The sequence below is a fragment of the Rhinolophus hipposideros genome (assembly GCF_964194185.1).
Source record: "Rhinolophus hipposideros genome assembly, chromosome: 10".
Classification (NCBI taxonomy): Eukaryota; Metazoa; Chordata; class Mammalia; order Chiroptera; family Rhinolophidae; genus Rhinolophus; species Rhinolophus hipposideros.
The window spans coordinates 39,776,611-39,794,635 of record NC_138056.1 but is presented as its reverse complement, the minus strand read 5'-3'; the positions used below and the strand labels follow the sequence as shown (position 1 = coordinate 39,794,635).

Below are 18,025 nucleotides of genomic sequence, written 5' to 3'. Positions count from 1 at the left end.
ATGAGTCACAGAACCCTGGGATGTCAGATGGAAGGGCCCTCTGGTAGCCAGTTCTCCCTCTTGCCACCTTGTTTTACCTATGGGGAAACTTAGGCTCACAGGGTTCTTGATACTGAGCAGAGGCCTGGGGGTGCCTTGCTCAAGGTCACCCAGGTCTGAGTCAAGTCTATTAGTCTCCATCCAGGCTGTGATCCTGTGATCAGTCTCCGGCAGCCCTACTTACAGCTGGCCTTCCCTTTGGAAGAACAGAGCCTCACCCACTGCCCACCCCCTTTCTAACCACTCTCCTGTTCTTTGAATTTAGGATGTATGTATTTGTAGCACTGGTTTACACGACCACGTGATACAAGATCTTTCCTCACCAAAATACCTCCCCCAGAGCCTTTGGGGCCTGTAATTCCCACCTTTGTTTTTAGTCCCTGTCTCCAGAGAGCACCTTTGTGCAAAAAAAGAAAATAAAATTATTTATATATATATATATATATATATATATATATATATATATATGTACATATATATATACACATACATATATATATGTATGTATATATATATTTAAATATATATATATATTAACTGGGAAGGACAACAGAGATTAGTTCATCTCTGATTAGCTGTCAGCTCAGAGCTGAACCTTGAGAGAATGGGAGATGAGTCACCTGGGAATAGGTGGAGGAAGGAATCAGAAAGTGATGTAATAGTGTGCTGTCAGGGCAAGCAAGCACCTCTGGCCAAGGCTCCTGAGCTCACAGCAGGGGCAGCTGCCATGCTGGGGGCGCTGTGAGGAATGACAGGAGCACATAGCTCATCTAACTCCTGGAGGCAGGTGCATTAGATAAGCTCACAATGCTTGCACATCAAGACAGAGCACGAATGTGCTTTGGAGAGTCACACTATATGTGGGAACCAGGGCAGGTTTCCTGGAGAAGGTGGCACTTGGTCATTGAGATGGGCCTTGGAAGATAGGAAGGATTTCCATAGGCAGAGATAGGCAGAGGTATAGCACAAAGAGAAGTGGGAAAGTGAGGGTACATTCAGGGTGCCACATGGTGGAAATGTGGGGGCTGTTTAGGGAAACTGTGGAAATCAAGTCTGGAATTAGGCTAGCCCTGAATGTTGGGGGTAGGGGCATGACCCTAACCAAGCAGACAGTGGGAAGCCATTGGAGAGGAATGGTCAGAGCTAACCTTCAGGCAGATCAACTTGTGGGGGAGTCGGGTGAGCCATCTGTCAGGCAGCCTGCACTGCCCTCCATAAATTGGACGTGTACACTGACCAGACCGCAACTGTTATCTGGACCAAGGAGTGTGTGGGGAGTGGGGAATGGTGGGGGTGGGGCAGGAGGGGGTCAGTTAAGGCTGGACCCAGATAAGGCCTTGTCTGTGTCCTGGTTTGGCCTGCAACCTTCTGTGTGAAGAGAGTCAGTGTGGGAGGTCCTGTCTTTCAGTTTAGAAGGAGAACAGCCCATTTTAGAACTCCTCAATAAGGGTCTTAGAAAATGGGACATCTGTCACTTTCTGTGCCACCAAGTGTGCCTGCTCTGAGCGTCGGCGGCTCCGTCCTTTTTAGAAAATGGTGACTGCCTCACATTTTACCACCTCACTATAAGCTAAGCCCCCTGTACCGATCATTCTCCTTCCCCAAGGTTAGTTTGAGAGGAATGAATAGGGGAGTCAGGTGCTGAACCCCTGGGAGCGGGGGTACCTATGGAGCAGGAGTTGCCTGCGGGTGGGTGAGGCAGCAAAGCTGGGATGGGACAGGAACTCTGGTGATCCCCTCCTCCTTTGTTAGAGTCCGTTATGTAAGCCTCAGAACTGTTCTCGCCATGCATTGTGGGCCATGACCTGAAATGATGGCTTCTCCCTTCCGTGGTCTCATAAGCACCTGAATACCCCCTGAAGGTGTGTCCTGCCCCGGGTCTCTGGTGCACACTTTGAGTTGACTTCCCCAGTAAAGGAGGGGGCTTGAGCATGCTGGTGGACTGCGGCTGGACCTGATGTCATCTGACAGCTGGAACACATTTGTGGGTTGGCTGTTTCTCAGCTTTTCCCCCAGGCCCGTGGACATCCTGGCCATGGGGAGGGGCCAAAAGCTGAGCTCAGCTTCCGCGGGCTCCAGTATTAACCTAGCAGGTGGGAGACATGGCAACCTGGTGTGCTGGCAGCTTTGACATTTGAGCAGGGCCGCCGGCACCTGTTCTCTGCCATAGATGATGTCTCAGAAAAACCCTTGCTTTCTGTGATGGAATAAATTGCTCCTGCAAAGAGCAAACAGCATGAGTTTCGTGCCCGTGAGAGCTATTGATGGGGGTGGGGCTACAGAAATGGCTTTCGTCTCTGTTCTCCTAGCGTCAGTTCTACCAATATGAGACCAAGTTGGTTTATTGATTGATCAATTGATCACTCAAGTCATTCATTCCGCCAACCAAAACTTCCAGAGTTTCCTTTATTTGTCACAGACGGATCGTGGTTTTCAGAGTCGCTATGAAAGCTTGGGCAAGCCACTTAACTTTCTCTAAGCTTCAAGTTTCTCTTCTGTGAGATGGGTGTGATAATTCTTATCTCACAGGGTGGCTGTGAGGATTAAATGGGGCAATGTGCACAGGGGCTCGGCACACAGGTAGGTCCTCCCCTCCGACCCTTTCCCGAACTGGCCCACAAAAGGCTTAGAGCACAGATGTGGGCAGGGCTCCTCTCTGCCTCAGGCCTTCCAGTTGGTCCTGTTCTCTAAGTGTCTTTTACCCTTAACTAGTGACTTTTTAAGAAAATGGTTCAGTCAAAGCACCTATGTGTGCAACAAAGAAAACATGATGCCTTTCTCTGCATGGTGAGGTCTTCGAGTCAGACCTCAGAACCCCAAGGCTGTTCCAGCCTGGGCTTACAGATTGGAGGTGACTTGTTCCTTCTTTGGACAGCTCCTCTTGTCACCTCCCTGATGGCTTTCCATAGCTTCTGGCATTTGTTCCCAGTTCTTCCTCCTTGATGTCATAGAGAATGGGGGTCTCATCTCTCTTCCACAGGACAGCTCTTCAGATACTGATTAAATCTATGATACCATCAATTAGAAGATGTGCCATTATTTTATTGGTAAGAAAGAAAAAGTGCTTCCAGTTAAACTGTGGAACCATGTCTTGTTATCACTTAAAAGTTTTATTTTATATTTACTGAAATAATTATTTTAGAATTTAGACCTACATTTTCATTCCATGTCACTCTTGCATGCACATAAAAAGGAAAACGAATTGGTTATGGCTTTTCTAAAGTTTTTCACTTGCACGATCCAAGTCCTTGTTCTGAATCACTTTTCGACTCAGAGTCATCAATGTGGTTTTTTGGCACGTTATTATATTCTGGTAAAGTGGTGATGTATTTCTTAATCTCTCTTGTCTCTGGAATTTTTTTTTCTAGTTGCTGATACCCATTATGTAAGTCTTGATGACGTTGCTTTCTTGATTTTATCAGAAGGTGCCAATGGAGGGTTTTTAGTCAAGACCCAGGATTCACATTCCTTCCTCAAATGGTCCTTAGATGTTTTGGCTCCTGAAATAGTGAGGGTTACTGCTGTCCAGATATGCCACGAGAATAACAGTCAAATTTCCATGTGACAATGGAAATGAGGCAATGACAAGTATGCTACATCTGCCTCCTGGCCTAGAGACATTGTCAGATGATAGGGGATTGTAAGGTACATTCTGTTTTCAGGCGTGTTATAATTGAAAACAAAAGTTACATTTTCTAATTAGTGAAATATGATATTTAAAAACAGCCCTTTTGTTCTCTGCTGAGTCTTCTTCCAGATTAACCACCCATCATGTAGGATCAGATCTTTTTACCTCCCCTGTGGTTCTTCTCTGAACAAAATCCAATATTCTAACACAGCGAGGGCAATGCCCAGACCATAGATGGTATTTGTGGTGTGGTGTGACCACAGCAGAGGAAGGGAGCTATCACCTCCCTAGTTCAGGTCCTTCTACTCCTCTTAATGCAGCCCAAGATTGCATCAGCTTTTCTGGCAGCTACACCACACCGTTGACTCACTGACATTATTGCTGACCAGATGTTTTTAACATGTGGTGTTGGTAAGCTGCTTCGCCTGTGTCCTAGAACGTGTGTGGCTTTAGGATTTAAATGGAGAGCGTCTGTTCTGTTCCTGTCTGATTCAGAACAACCGTTCCTGTTAAATTTCTATTTGTTCTGAAATTTCTATTTCGCGCAACGCTGTTCCACTGAGCTCTTTCAAGATCCTGTTCAAGTGTGCCTTCCATAGCATCACTCGAGTCCCTAATAAAATGCTCATCACGAGGGAGCCCTCGGCATGATCTTTAATTGGCTCACTTTGGGAATGGTAGTCCAAGCTACCCCTTGCCTAAGTCTTGGCCCTTTTGCTTTTCTGACCTGTGACCAGTTTCCTTCTTGAATCTAGATAGGCCAAGTCTATTGCGATTCTCCATCAACCGTCAAGTATCCTATCACAGAAAGAAGTGAGGTCTTGACATCACAGGTTCTCAGTTCCCAGAGGGCTCCATGACTGCTTTGAGGTATTCCCTGCCCTCCCCGCAGCGATGCAATCGGCAGTTCAATGGTCTCATCTGCAAGAAATTCCAACGTTCTGGGCCAGGGTACTTGAAGTCGTTGAAAGTATCTAAATATCCTTTTTGAAAAGCCAAGCACTTCTCCCATCTCAGCTTTCTGTCTTATCTCCACATTTGATCTTTACTCGTCAGTAACTCTTTGACAGTGGCTGTGATGTGCCCAGCGTGGGAGCCGAGGTCCAATTTCTCGGGACCCTTTATGCCTCCGGACCTCTTGGCGCAAGATGACCACCCACTATGAAACCTTCCTGCCCCCTGGGACATGTGGTGCGATCTCAGCTGGTCCCAGGCTTGCCTCCTCTGGCTGACACTCTGGGACGGGCCCTGTATCACTGTCTCAGGGTCTTCTTTGGTTATGAATTCTTCTCCTCATGATGGGCCTGGGCTTTTTAACAAGGCTTTCCTGTGCCACATGGCTCCTATTCTGTACCATTTATAGAGCAGTTACAGTGAGCCAAGACTGGGGTCAGGGCTTTGTAAATATTAACTCATTTAATTTTTGTGCCAACCCCATGAGGTAGATATTGTCATTCTCCCCACTTACCAGTGAGGAAACTAAGGCACAGAGGGGTTAGTTGACTTACTCCAAATTTCATAGCTGGGAAGGGGTTGAGGGGGAATTAGAATCTAATCAGTTTGCTCCTGAGTCCAGCTTTCAACCGTTGTGGTGAACTGCCCACTTCCCTCCTTCTGCTCCTCCTCCTCCTTCTGCCTCTCCCTCCCATCCCCCTACTCTTCCCTCCTCCACACCTCTCCTCCCAATTGCAAAGCTAGAATTGCATTTCAGAGAGTCTGAATCATTTACTTCCTCAAACTCAGCCCTTCTCTTCTCTCACCCGTTTGAAGTCTGTTTTCTTAGAGCCTCAAGCACCAACTTCCCCGTTTTGGTCTCACAAGTTTCCGAGGACACGATTGCTTTTCCTCTATAGACCCTGTGTCCTTCTGGTCACTTGAGCATTGCCATGGGAATTAGGCTAGTTGTCCTGTTTCTACGGACGCTTCCTCTCTCTTCTGGAAGATGAAATGCTCAGCGAGGCCTGTGAGAGCTTTTAGTCAGTGGGGCTTTCACAACTGTCAGGGTGGTTGATTCGCCACCTGCCCCAACCACCAGAGCTCTTCTCTGGTTGGCCTGGAACCTGGATCAGCAGCGGATCAGTGGTGTCCATGGTGACTCAGTTCTCCCTCCACTAGTGTTCTCCAGAACATTCCCCTTCCTTTGTTTCATGGGCCTGTCACACAGATGCACATGTTTTTAGTTATGGAGAGACGCTCTGTTCACCTTGCCCTACTCCAAGTCCATTCATTTAGAAGATAAGAGTGGGCCCAGAAAAATGTGTACCGTCTGCTACCAGTTATGTAAAGAAAAGAATATATATTTGTATTTGCATGTATATAGAGTGCATGTGTATGTACAGGGACTAGATACAAGCAACTAACAATAGTGACTATCTGTCTGCGAGTGGGGACAGACTGGGGAGACAGGACCAGGAGTAGGAAGGACACATTTCCCGTGACCTTCTGTGCTTTTTGATTTTTAAAGCTAGTGACTGTATTTCCTATTCGAACGTTTTGAAAGCATAGATAATCTGGGAGTCCTGATTGTCACACTGTGGAGTTTGACTTACCTGGTTGAGTCATCAGTCTGCCTCATGCTGCCATATTGACCTCAGTAAGTTCCTCAGGTGTGAACTGGGCTAGTCACAGCCTACTTACCTTGCAGTGGGGACACAAGGGGACCCTCCTTTAGAGCTCGCATGGTCCCACACCTGGAGGGTCTTCAGTAAACAAGGACCCCTCCTTCCTCCCTGACTCATCTCTTTAAAGCTCACTAGTAATTGGAGTTTTTCACCCTTTGTTGTAATCTCAGTTTACTTTGAGCTGGGCCTCAAGTGTTGGTTTTCTGCTGTGACCCACCTAACACGTATACCATGTTTCCACCCTCTGTTGAACGCCAATATTTGAGGAAATTGAAACACTCTGAATGTCTGGGTTTGCCTGGAATAACTATGTACTTTCCTTTTTGAGACCTATGGGAGTTTACATATCATTTCTTTTCCAGTCATACTCGTCTGCCCAGTTCAGGGAGTGCAATTAGAATGGATCTAACACCCTTTGAAAACACAAGCCCATGGAGGACGAGTTTGTAGATAACCGAGGTCAGGGCAGGCCCTGAAGAAAAAATTCATGGCGTTGGGAAAAGCCAGTCCAGGTTTCTATAATTGAGGAAGTAACCTGATTAGGAAGGTGACTTATTTACCTTGGGCAGTTAATTGAGAAGCATACATTGAACCCCTACTGTGTGCCCTAGCCTGTCTGCCAAGGGAGTGACGATATGGTTTAAGGCCCAGCCTCTCCTCCTAAAGCGTTCACAAGATACTTAGGAAAACAAGACATATGTGTTTTTAAAAATTAAGTAAGAGGAGATGTTGGTAACAGTTTAGCTCACTTAGAGAAGGCAAGTCACAAGGTAGTTCATGACTAATTTCCATATGACTGGGGGAGACAGCAGTGGGTGTGAAGAGTGTTTTCTAGGGGCTGGACAGGGGATGGAAAGCTTCCTGGAGGAGGGGGTGGGGGAGGGTGAGACAGAGGCTGCATTTGCTCTGGATCTTGAAGGGTGGATGAAGTGCAGATGGGTAAGTGGGAGGAAGAAGAGACCATCTCTAGTGGGTGTTGAAATCGGGAGAAATGGGAAATGGCCCCCTTTCAAGGTGGGTAGGAGGAAATGAGGCTGGACAGATGAGTTTAGAACTGATACAGACAACCTTCAATATGACAGAGAGAGAGAGAGAGAGAGAGAGAGAGAGAGAGAGAGAGAGAGAGAGAGAGAGAGAGAGAGAGAGGAAAAAAGTGTGTGTGTGTTGTTTGTGTGTATATAAGTTCAGAACACGGAGGATGAGGGCCCAGGGTCTCATGGGCAACTCTTGTTGTAAATCCTAGGGAGGATGGGAAAGAAGGGCTTTGGCCTCCAGACATTTAATCTAGGCATCTCCAGCTTGTCCTCCACAAATGTCCTCAGGAATAGAGAGGGAGGCCAGAGGTATGCGAACCCTTCCCCATTATTGTTCTGTTTGGGTATTTTCTGCTTAGGCATTTTAAATGTCTACTCATTTATTTGTTCAGTATTTATGCGTTCTTACTCTGTGCCAGAACCTGTTCTAGGTCCTGTGGTTACAGCAGGGAAAAAGAACACCAGGACAAAATCCCTTGCTGTGTGGAGGGAGAGACAGTGAACAAGGTAAAGGTCCAAGGCCAGGTGATGAGAGGTGGGTGAACTGCCACAGGAAGAAGACAGGCTGTGCTGGGTGCAGGTGGAGGGAAGCAGATGGCGGAGGGCTGTCATTTTAAATAAGTGGTCAGGAAAGGCCTCAATGACCAGCCCTGTCGCTGGGACTTGTAAGCCAGCAAGTGAGGAGCCCGGGGCCACAGGGAAGGAGGCCAGGCCAAATAGTGGGGATCTTGAGTCCCCAGGAGTTCTTCTTGGACCCATAGAGTCTTCAGCTCTAGGCAGCAGGGAGTCTGTGAGTGTTCTTGAGCAGAAAAGTGCCATGTATGGGAAGACGACCCTTGTGGCTTTGCACAGGATGGGCTTTAGGGGATGAGACTAAGACCCCATGAGGAGATGACCAGGGCTTTAAAAACTTCACTAGTTTGATACTTCCCGCCCGTGCATAGGGGGGACAGAGCAAGGGAGCAAGAGCAAAGGGACAGGGGTGAGGGTGACAGTGGATACTGGCAGAAAGGGAATGATGGCAGGATTTGGCTGGAGGGGGATTGACAAGCAACACACTGAAGTTCTTAGAATTTGGGTTTTGGGGCTTGGTTAAACAGTCATGCTGTGACTTTTCTTTCATTATTTTCATATAGTGTAGTGCTTAAGGATATGAGCCCTGGGTTTGAATCCTGACTAAGTGACCTTGGGCAAGGTACTTAACCTCTCTGTCCTCAAGCTCTGGTAAAATGGGGATAAAGTAGTACTTACCTTACAGGCACATTTTTGAGAAGATGAAATAGGTTACTGAATGTGGAATACTGAGAACAGTGCCTGGCATATATTAAGTGCCAAATAAATATTAGCTGGTTTTGACCTCCTCTCTCTCTCTCCATATATACGTGTGTGAGAGTAAGAGTAACATGTTGGACATACCCTTGCTGTTGTCCTGAAGCTAAGTCAAAGGATGAAACGATCCTTTAAGGATTAAATGAGGTAATGCATATAACGGATTTAACTTAGTGGCAGATGAATGCTAGCTAAAAGTACTACTAGTACCACTGAATATTATTGTGAAGAAAATGATTTTCCAGTGGAAATCCTTTGTAAAGTCATCCAATTCAACCATTATTTATCAAGCCTACGGTGTGCCAGGTGCGGCACTAGACGTATTATCTGCTTTCATCTTTGCAATGACTGCCTGTTACCCACATCTCACACATGAGGAAGCTGAGGCTCAGAGAGGCTGAGATTTGCCCAAGGTCACCCAGCCTCGACTAGCAGAGCTGGGATTTGAGAGTGTTTTTCCCTCTGATATTGAACTACCTTTTATAATAAGAACAATTGGTCTACGGGTAATCTGTTACGTAAATATACATTGCCATATAGGTATGTACATCAATCTCCCTTGATATTTGGTGCCCACATGGAGCCTTGGGAGTGTAGAGGCATGGCCAACTTCCAGGACCAACCAGAGGCAGTATCAGATGGGGACCCTGGGCCAATAGTCAGAGCTGCCACGGCAGGAAAAGCCGTGGGTGAGTCAACTCCTTCCCTCAGTGATTTATTGCTGCAGGCCTCATCAGAGCCTTTCAGTCACACAGAGTCTGTCTGAGACTGGTCTTGGTTGACCCAGCTCCTTGAGTGCCAGAGGAGCAGAGCCTGATGGGTTTAAACCCCAGCTCCACCACTTCCCAGCTGTAAGGCCAACATAGGAGTGAATTTCTTTGTACCTCAGTTTTGTTAGCTGTGAACCCACTCATAGGGTTTTATGCAAATGAAATGAAATGGCCGTGTAAATACTTAGGATGGCCTGGGCCACAGCAAGCACTCATAGTTATTATGGTAATAAGTATTATGTTATAATACGTTATAAAAGTCTCTGCTGATCTATGAGGCCAGAATGAAATGCCCCATCCTCTCTGTGCGATTTCCTCAGTAACACATTTTGTTTTGCCTTATTGTAGAAATGTGGGTGGAGCTCTACCCTTCACTGGACTGAGACCTTTAGACCAGGGAGTAGGTCTCCATCAGCGCTTTTTAAATACCTGGAGACTTGTGTTTTGTCCTAGAATGTGTGGAAAGAAGTTCGCCAAATGGAATGGATTCCTCGGTCTTCTTTTCCCTTCAAACCACATATTCTAATCTGAATTTCTTACCTCCCAGGATTATGAAAAATGTCTGCTATTTCTAAGGGTGTTTACAGTTTGCTAAGCACATGTATTTTTCACTCAGTCTTCGTATGTGGTCATTGGTTACTGTCTTCATTTAATAGGTAAGGAGACTGGGGCTCTACAGAGATAACTGGTTTGCCCATAGACTTGTGGGTGGAAGTGAAGAAATGGGTGTCCCTGTGCCCGTCTCATGAAGCTTTAGTGTGGAAGCTACGATCGACCATCCCCCCAAAGCCGTTTCATCATTGCCCCTTTGCCCTTCTCCTGGAGAGGGTTGGGGGGAGACCATGGAACCAACAGAGCTTTATCCAGTTCTGCTTTTATCCTCCTCCCTCCTCCAGGTCCTGTTACTTCCAGAAAAGCACCCAAGGGTGGGCTGGAGGTGAGCCAATGATCAGAGTTGCTTAAATCATGCCCATTTTCCCTTCTCCATGGGTCTGAGGTCTGGGCCGAGACTCTGCACTCTGGTGCGGAGTGGAGACGGTGGGGAGGGCATTATAGCTTTAAACATTTGGAGCAGTGCCCAGGCACAGCCCCACGCTGGGGGAACCTGCAGATGGAGGTGGAGGAGGTTGGGATCCCCTCAGCTTCACCCTGGAGGAGGGACAGGCACTAGATATGCAGTTCAGGGTGCAGGGGGCTTCTGGGGTGTGGGGAGAGAGGTTGAAGCAGAGACTGTGGGGGTGGGGGGCACTTCATGGCCAGAAGGCAAACAGGCAAATGGTCCTTCCAGCTAAGGTGGGACTAAACCACAGGCTTCAGCACGGACTTTAATCCAGATGTATCAAGCTCCTGATTTGTTCTTAAGTGGAAGAATCTTCTGTGTAGTTCAACTCAACAAGAGGTTATTAAGGAAGTACCTACAGTATCCCAGCAGGTGTGAGGAATGTGACGTCCGTGAGGTAGGGACCAGGCTCATGTCCTGAGGCCTCATTTTTCCGCCTTTTCCTTCCTGGGAACCTTAATGCCAGGCTGAGGGTGGTGATAACTTATGTGCATAGGGAAGCATGCAGATTCCTGGCATCCCAGAGCTTCAGTTGGAATCTGGGCCTGGCAGCTCGGCCCTGCCACACAGACTGGCTGCTGGCAAAAACCCCTGCTCATTGAGTTGGGTTCTGAGCCTGCTGTGGGGAGAGAGAGGCTATTGGGCCTTTATAGTCGTGGTTCTTGATTCTCTCCATGTTTATTATGTGACCAAAGGAGCAGACGCAGGAGCCTCTCGGGGTGTGGGTAGAAAAGATCCCAGGTAGAATGGCCCCCAAGATAATGGTTCAGATGGCCCATCCCTCACTAAGGCCAGTCTCCATTTCGTTCCAGTTCCAGCCTGGCCAGTCTCTGCTGCCATGCTCTGCCCATCTGCCTGGGTCATCCCTGCCTCCAGCTCTTTGTGTTTTGTGTTTTTTTTTTTCTCTTCAGTCTGCAATGCCTTGCTTCTATTTTGCCTTTATCCATCCTCATCCTGCAAAACTGAGATTCAGCACTTCTTGCTTCAGAAAGGCTTCCTAAACCCTCTCAGCCAAAACTCAGCCCTCTTCTCCATGTGCCTCCTGGGTGGAGAGCCAGCAGCCCCCAGCTCAGCATTGACGTGTTATGTAATGTGTTTTGAGCAACTACCATACAGCAGGCAGCAGAACAAAGATTAGAGCAGTGGAGTCTGACTGACCTGAGTGTAGTTCCTAGCTCCGATTCTTATGAGCTGTGTGACTTTGGGTAGGTGCTTTCATTGCTGAGTCTGTTTCCTCATTTGAACTTGAGGACATGATGCCTACCTCTCAGGGAAGTTGTAAAGGTCCGCTGAAATAGTTCACACAGAGCACTTAGCACACAGGGCCTGGCTTGTATCAAATGGCTGACAGGTGGCAGCCTTAAATATTCTTTGACATGTATTGTCTCATTTAATTCACACCCTAATTTATGAGGTAGACATCATCCCCCAAGGGGAGCGAACGAGCCTCAGTGCCGAAACGACTTGTGCAAGGTCCCAGGACAGTGTGGGCAGTGAGGCTGGAGGCAATGCTCTTCCTTCCACTGCCTCTGCTGCCCACATGCAGGCCCATCCCCATGCTTTCTGGTATTCTTCACGGTCCTAGTGAGGACACGCCACAGATGCCCCGTGAATGATCTTTCCGGGTGGGTTAAGGAGAACCAAGTTGCGGGGGCTTTGGGGGAGTAGGAAATGAGACCCCTTGAGCATTCCATCCCCTTTCAGATTTCAGGCTTTCCCCTGGATCCCTGGCAGTGTACTGCATACCACTCCCAATACCAGGCAGGCCAGGGCAGCGTGGCTCTAACATCACACCCAGCCAGGGAGCACGAAACCAAATCATGCCCTGGGGGGAAATCCACCAGGTCCTTTCCATTTATTTATGTATTTTTAAATAGCAGAGCATAAAGCTGTGAAAAGAAAAAGTAAGGGAAATACCTGTCTGGATAATCCCTCATGACTGGGGCAGCCACCCTGTGAAGCTGGTTGCTGGGAAACAAAGAGAAAAGCAACTAGCTGGTAGGCAGATTTCGGGCCGTGTGTGGCATTGTGTGTGTCCTGTGAGGGTTAGTGGGTGGCTTACTGAACTTCCCCAGACCCACAGGTACAGCCCCTGGCCTGCCATTACTATGGTCAGAATGATTTTCACATCATTTCAGATCATGGTTTCCAGTTTCTCTCCATCCAATATGGGAAGCTGTCACTTCTTTCTCCAATGGAGTCTCCCCTTGTCCCAGCTGCAATTTGTGTCTGTAGAGGACTCACCCAATTGGTTATTTAGATTATGCCTGTGCAGACCTCAGCATGGGTTCCCAGGGCCTTTGGAAGATGGCTGTGGGTGCTTATGTTCGGTTCACCCCACAGCTAACGCTGCAGGAGATGGGAGGCCATCAGTATGGTTTGGGATTTTGTTTTTGTTAGCAGGCCAGGGGTTCATTTTTTTGTTTCTGTTTCTCTAAAACCCTTTAAAACACAACTGAAGGTGGAGCTTCTTTTCCTGGAGGGAATTGAAAGGGTGCTAGTCTAAGGCTTGGATGTCCAGGAATAGACCATCTTTGGGTGCCCGCCCTGAAGGTGGCTAAAGAAGGAGACAAAGCAAAGATAACATTGTTTAGCACAGTGCTTTGTGTCAATCATTGTGGTTGTACCTTGCTCGTGGCAAGGGCTGGGGCGCACATCTGAGGCTGGGTTCCCAGCCGGGAACCTCAGGACTGGGCTCTTCAGTTTTTTGGTTCCAGCCTCTTCCTCTCCCAGGAAAAACATTGGTCCAGGGCTTGCAGTGGTCTCCTCTTAACTTCAGTTTGTAGAGACACCTTGCTTCCCATGTTTGTTTTTCCCTGGCTAACTGGGTCTCACTGAATGCGCAGCTGGCTTTTCTTCCTCAGTGGGATTTAGTGATGATAATGCGGAGAATCATGGAATGCTGTTGTTGGTCAGAGCTCTTTTGGTGTCAAGTGACAGGAACTTAAGCAAAAATGGGATGCCTTGGAAGGTTCTAGGGGAGGCTCAGAAACTCCAAGAAGGAACTTCAGAATCCAGCCCCAGGAAGAGACGAGGTGACTTCAGCATTCCTGGACCAGCATCCCCTGTTCAGTGGTCCCTGGCTGCAGACAGCTCCCAGCTAACCCCACACAACCCTCCCTTGACCCAAGAGAACCAAGCCCTAGGATTTTTCGTTTTGGTACTTGGTCCAGCTTGGAGCACGTACACACCATTTGCACCCACGAATGTGGCCAAGAAGGAAAGATACTCTGATGAACCTATCTTGAGTCCCATGCCCACCTTTTTGTCTGGGGAGTAGAAGATGGGGTGGAATTTATTATCAGAACAAAGGTAGAAAGATGCTAGTCATATTAATAAGTAAAAATAATCTAACTTTTATTGCATGCTTACTTTGTGCCAGACATCATTCTAAGCTCTTTACCTATATAACTCATTTCATCTTCACAATCAACCCCGTTTTATGTATCAGGAAGCTGAGGTACAGAGAGGTTAAGCAATTTCCCCAAGGTCACACAGCTAGCTCGTGGGGGAGCTGGTGTTGAACCCAAGCAGAGGACCCCAGATGTGCTCCTCACCACCCGCTCTGATGCAGGCAATAACAGCATAGCAGATGTCAGCTACAAGCAGTGACTTCGAATGACACACTGGGCTGCGTCCTTTACAGCGTTATCTCATTTCATCTTCAAAACAGCCCCATGGAGTAAGCACTGACATTATCCCTATTTTTAGATAAGAAACTGAGGCGCATGGAAATGATCTGGCTTGCCCAGGGTCACCTGACTCATTTAAAGTGACAGAGCTGGGACAGGAAGCCAGGTTTGCTGGATTCCAGGGCCGGAGTGCAGGATCACTCTGAGCAGCCTCTGCGTTCTGACGCTTGTCTTGCTCTCTCAGAAGCTCCTTTGGTGACGGGGACGAAGGGCAGACGTGGTTGAGCATGTGCGCCTTCATCCTCTGTCTGCTGGCCTGGGGTATGGAGACCCCTGCTTGGGGCACGTAGCCGAGGGGCCGGGTCTGTGGTTCTGAGCTGGACTTGACATGTCTCACACCACACAGTCTCGAATAAGCCTTCAGTGCGTAAGCTCCGGATTTCTTCACTCCTCCATCATCACATGTTGGTGGAGTGCCCGGTAGATGCCAGGTCCTGTTCCAAGTGCTTGGTGTCCCTTGGTGGAGACCGCGCTTCTATGGAGCTAGGCGTGGGGAACAGCAGAGAAGAAGGTCCCTCGAGTTCTTTTCATGTGCCTCAGGATACATGAGGCCACTCAAGCTCACAGGGAACCTTTCCTGCGCCACGCAACTCAGGCCCACAGCGGCCTGGACACCTCGTGCTTCTTTGCTAGGGAGTGGCAAGATGGCAAATCCAAGAGGAGACTTGTTTCTCCATTCTGGTTGATTACAAAGCACACATTTTATCAGGGAGCCAGCACAGGCATGGACTAGGCCAGCTCGACTCTTGAGTCCCAGGCTGCTGTGGTCATTGCTGATTGAGCCTCTAGGCAAGGAGGCACTTGGCTGCACCACGCCTCAGTTTCCCCTTCTGTGACATGACTGTACTACCTGCCTCATGGGGTGTCTGGGAGGATTATCTGAGCTAACTCATGCTAACCACCCATCGCAATGCCTACGCATGAATTAAACCCTCTCCTTCCTTTGAAGGATTGACTAGTTTTGAAGATATCTCTAAAAGGCAGGCCCATGAAAGGGGGCAGCTAGAAGGGATCTTTGGTGAGGAAATCACAAATTAGTTCAAGCTTCTCATTTTACAGATGAGGAAACTGAGACTCCTCTAAGGGGGGGATGGTACTGGGCCCTAGGACTTTGTGGTTTCCTGGAGTTTTAAAGGGAGCTCAAAGTCTGTTTGGCTGTTGGTCAGACAGAGGGTAAGAGTTGGCCCTTGGAGTGGTTAGATTACAGTGTGCCCAGGCCTGTGGTCAGCCCTTGTAGACTGGCCAGAAACGCCCACGTGCACCCACCGTGCAGACAACTCAAGCAGAACCTCAGAGAGCCCCTATTTCCCTGCTGCTGGTCTCAGCAATGTCCTGGGGGGGGGGGGCAACAATGTCCTCGGGGGTGGGGCTTCTGTTCCTGACATCTAGGGAGTGTGTGGAGGTCCCTGGTTCTCAAACCTGGTTAGACTGACAGTAAATTCTGTGCCGGGATGTCCAGCACCCCCATCCACTGTGCCCAGAAGCTTCTCTTGAGAATCAGGGAGCAGAGAAGTGGAGGCCTCCAGCCTCTCTGACTTTTGGCTCCAGACTGCACAGGGCTGACAGAATGTAACCAAGGCGGGCCAGCCTGTTTGTCAGCTGCCATGGGCTAGAGAGGTGTGGCTTGATAATGATGATGATGACAGAGCTGATGGCAGCTTCTGCCCAGGTGGCTGCCCTGAGAGCCTGCCAGGCAGCTCACGGGGTGTGCAGCTGCACTAGCACACCTCTCACCTCAGCAGGGGGGATGGACTATGGCACAGGTCAGCCGGACCTGGGCTCCAATGCTGCCATGCCATGGGGCCTTGGCTCATGCCTTCTGCTCTCCAACCCTCCGTTCGTGTCTGTGAGGAGCCACCGAGACAAAGTATGTCTAGTCTCTAACAGTGCTCATTCCATGTAAAGCCAGTGCTCAGGAAAGAGCTTCTTTCCCATGAATAGTCTGATAATTCTGAACAGTGCTTTAAAGGCAAGTCTTTGTGTATGAGAAAGAGCACTTGTGTGTTGATGTGCGTAAGTAGGCACACCGCCCTGCTTAGCAAAAGTGTATGTATCCAAGGAGTATGGGTACTGCCTCTTGCAGGTCTCAAATTTCACATCTGTGCTAGTTTCGTCTTCTTGAAGCTACTTCTTAGAAATTTAGAATTGTGAAAGTAAATCCTTAGAAATGCCTTGTGACTCTGGGCTCCATTTCCCAAGCAGGTGGAGAGGCGTTTTCTGCAGAAGCAGTAAGATGTAACCAAATCATTTGGGTGGTCATCAGAAGCCAAAATAATAATTTGTTTAGGAAATTCAGCCATGATCAAGTAGCCCAGTTTTATAACTTCCTTGTTTATTTAGCGTGTTGGACCGTTCCACTTTGGGAAATGTAACAGATTTTACATTGTTGACTTGTTATGGGGTTTTTACATCAGCTTGATTTATTTGTACCATGTCCTAAGCTTAGAAATTCTGGCATTTTCTGTTTCTACTAAAGTGCCTAATAAAGCATTTTTTTCCCAGATCCTTTTCACTTTTTCTGCAAGCCTTTGTATAGAGGTGTGGTAAGCCCTTAGGGTGCCCAGACAGTGGCAGACAATAAAATTAGTTTGACCGTCTCACAATTCCTTTGTTCACATGCAAATCTTGGAGCACAGAGAGAAATTTCCTCCTATTGGCTAAAGTGTTATTAAGGGACAAAGTGCACAAGCATGTGGGCCTTCTTGGCTGAGAGAAGATATGAGGCTGTAATATAAGATAAAAGAGCTGACGTTCATTGTTGGGCTCTTGTTTTTAAAGGAACATGGCCATCTGTGCACGGCTCGTCCTGGAGGAAGGGGACTTCCGTCACTGCAATGCCTGAGAATCAAGTAAGTTACAGTGGATCTTCTATGCTATTGAGTCACTCTTGGGGGACTGGCTTCAGGCTTTGGAAAGGGCAGGGGCGCTTGCACTCTTTCTTCAAGCCCAAGTGAGCCCATTTGGAGAAACAATGGCTAGTGAAAGCCCTGTCTTTGCCTACAGCCTCAAAGGTTGCACAGCCCTCCTACATTGTCAGAAGAGGACGGCAGGCAGGGATGGAGACTGAGCCAGTTTGGGGAGATGCAAGACCTGTCTAACTCGGTGATCTTTGAGTGGGTGGGATCTCTGTCCCCTCTTCCTCTAAGTAAGACCAGCAGCCCAGCTGTCCTGACTCTGGTCCCGGCTCTGATGATGTTTCAGTCTCCTGCTGGCCCCGATCTGTGCCAAGGCAAGAATCTGGCCAGGCAGCTTCTGTAGGGAGTGACTGCAGAGAGAACACTGTAGACCATTTGTCCAAGATTTGAAAATGTGATTGCAGTATCTTCCTCTGCTTGGGTTTCATTCTGAGGAGAACAAACCTGTTGACATCTTTCTGTAGATTCAGCGGGTCCGTGTAGCGGAGGGTCTAGAAGGCTAAGGTATCGGCAGAGCTCAGTAATGGCTTGTTTTGCTCAGTCATCCTCATGAACTTTTTGTAAGAGCCTTCCCACTGCTCACTAGCCCCACGCCGTCCCTCTGCTCTGCTCTCCGCAATGCTGCCAGAGACCTTCCTCGAAGACCCGACTGTGGCTCTGCCCTTGGCCTTCCAGGCCAGCAGTCTGACCTCAGCCTCACATTCCAGCCTTCTCTTCTGCCTCCCCTCTCTGTCCTGGTTCCAGTTTCCCAACTCCTGGGACAGATCTCCACATCCGGGACATGCTGTTCCTCGAAGAAGCTTCCCTCACTTCCCCAAAGTCAGTGCCCCTTCTTCCTTGACACTCTTGTAGCGGTTTGTTCAGACTTCGGACCCGTCACTGGCTGAGTTAAGGTTTCTTCCCTTGTCTGTCTCACTCACCAGCTATGAGAGCCTGG

At 48.3% G+C, this 18,025-nt stretch overlaps 1 protein-coding gene across 4 annotated transcripts in view; it reads left to right on the top strand.

The window, feature by feature from the left end:
* MICAL2 (microtubule associated monooxygenase, calponin and LIM domain containing 2) overlaps nt 1–18,025 on the top strand; it is a 207,279-nt gene that overhangs the window by 9,112 nt on the left and 180,142 nt on the right. For 3 of the 4 annotated variants that reach the window (XM_081063541.1, XM_081063538.1, XM_081063539.1), the window contains exon 2: nt 16,952–17,022. The exons of the other annotated variant lie outside the window; for it this stretch is intronic. The gene's annotated coding sequence lies outside the window, so the exon portion shown is untranslated. The remainder of the gene's footprint in view (nt 1–16,951; nt 17,023–18,025) is intronic. 4 annotated transcript variants of the gene reach the window in all.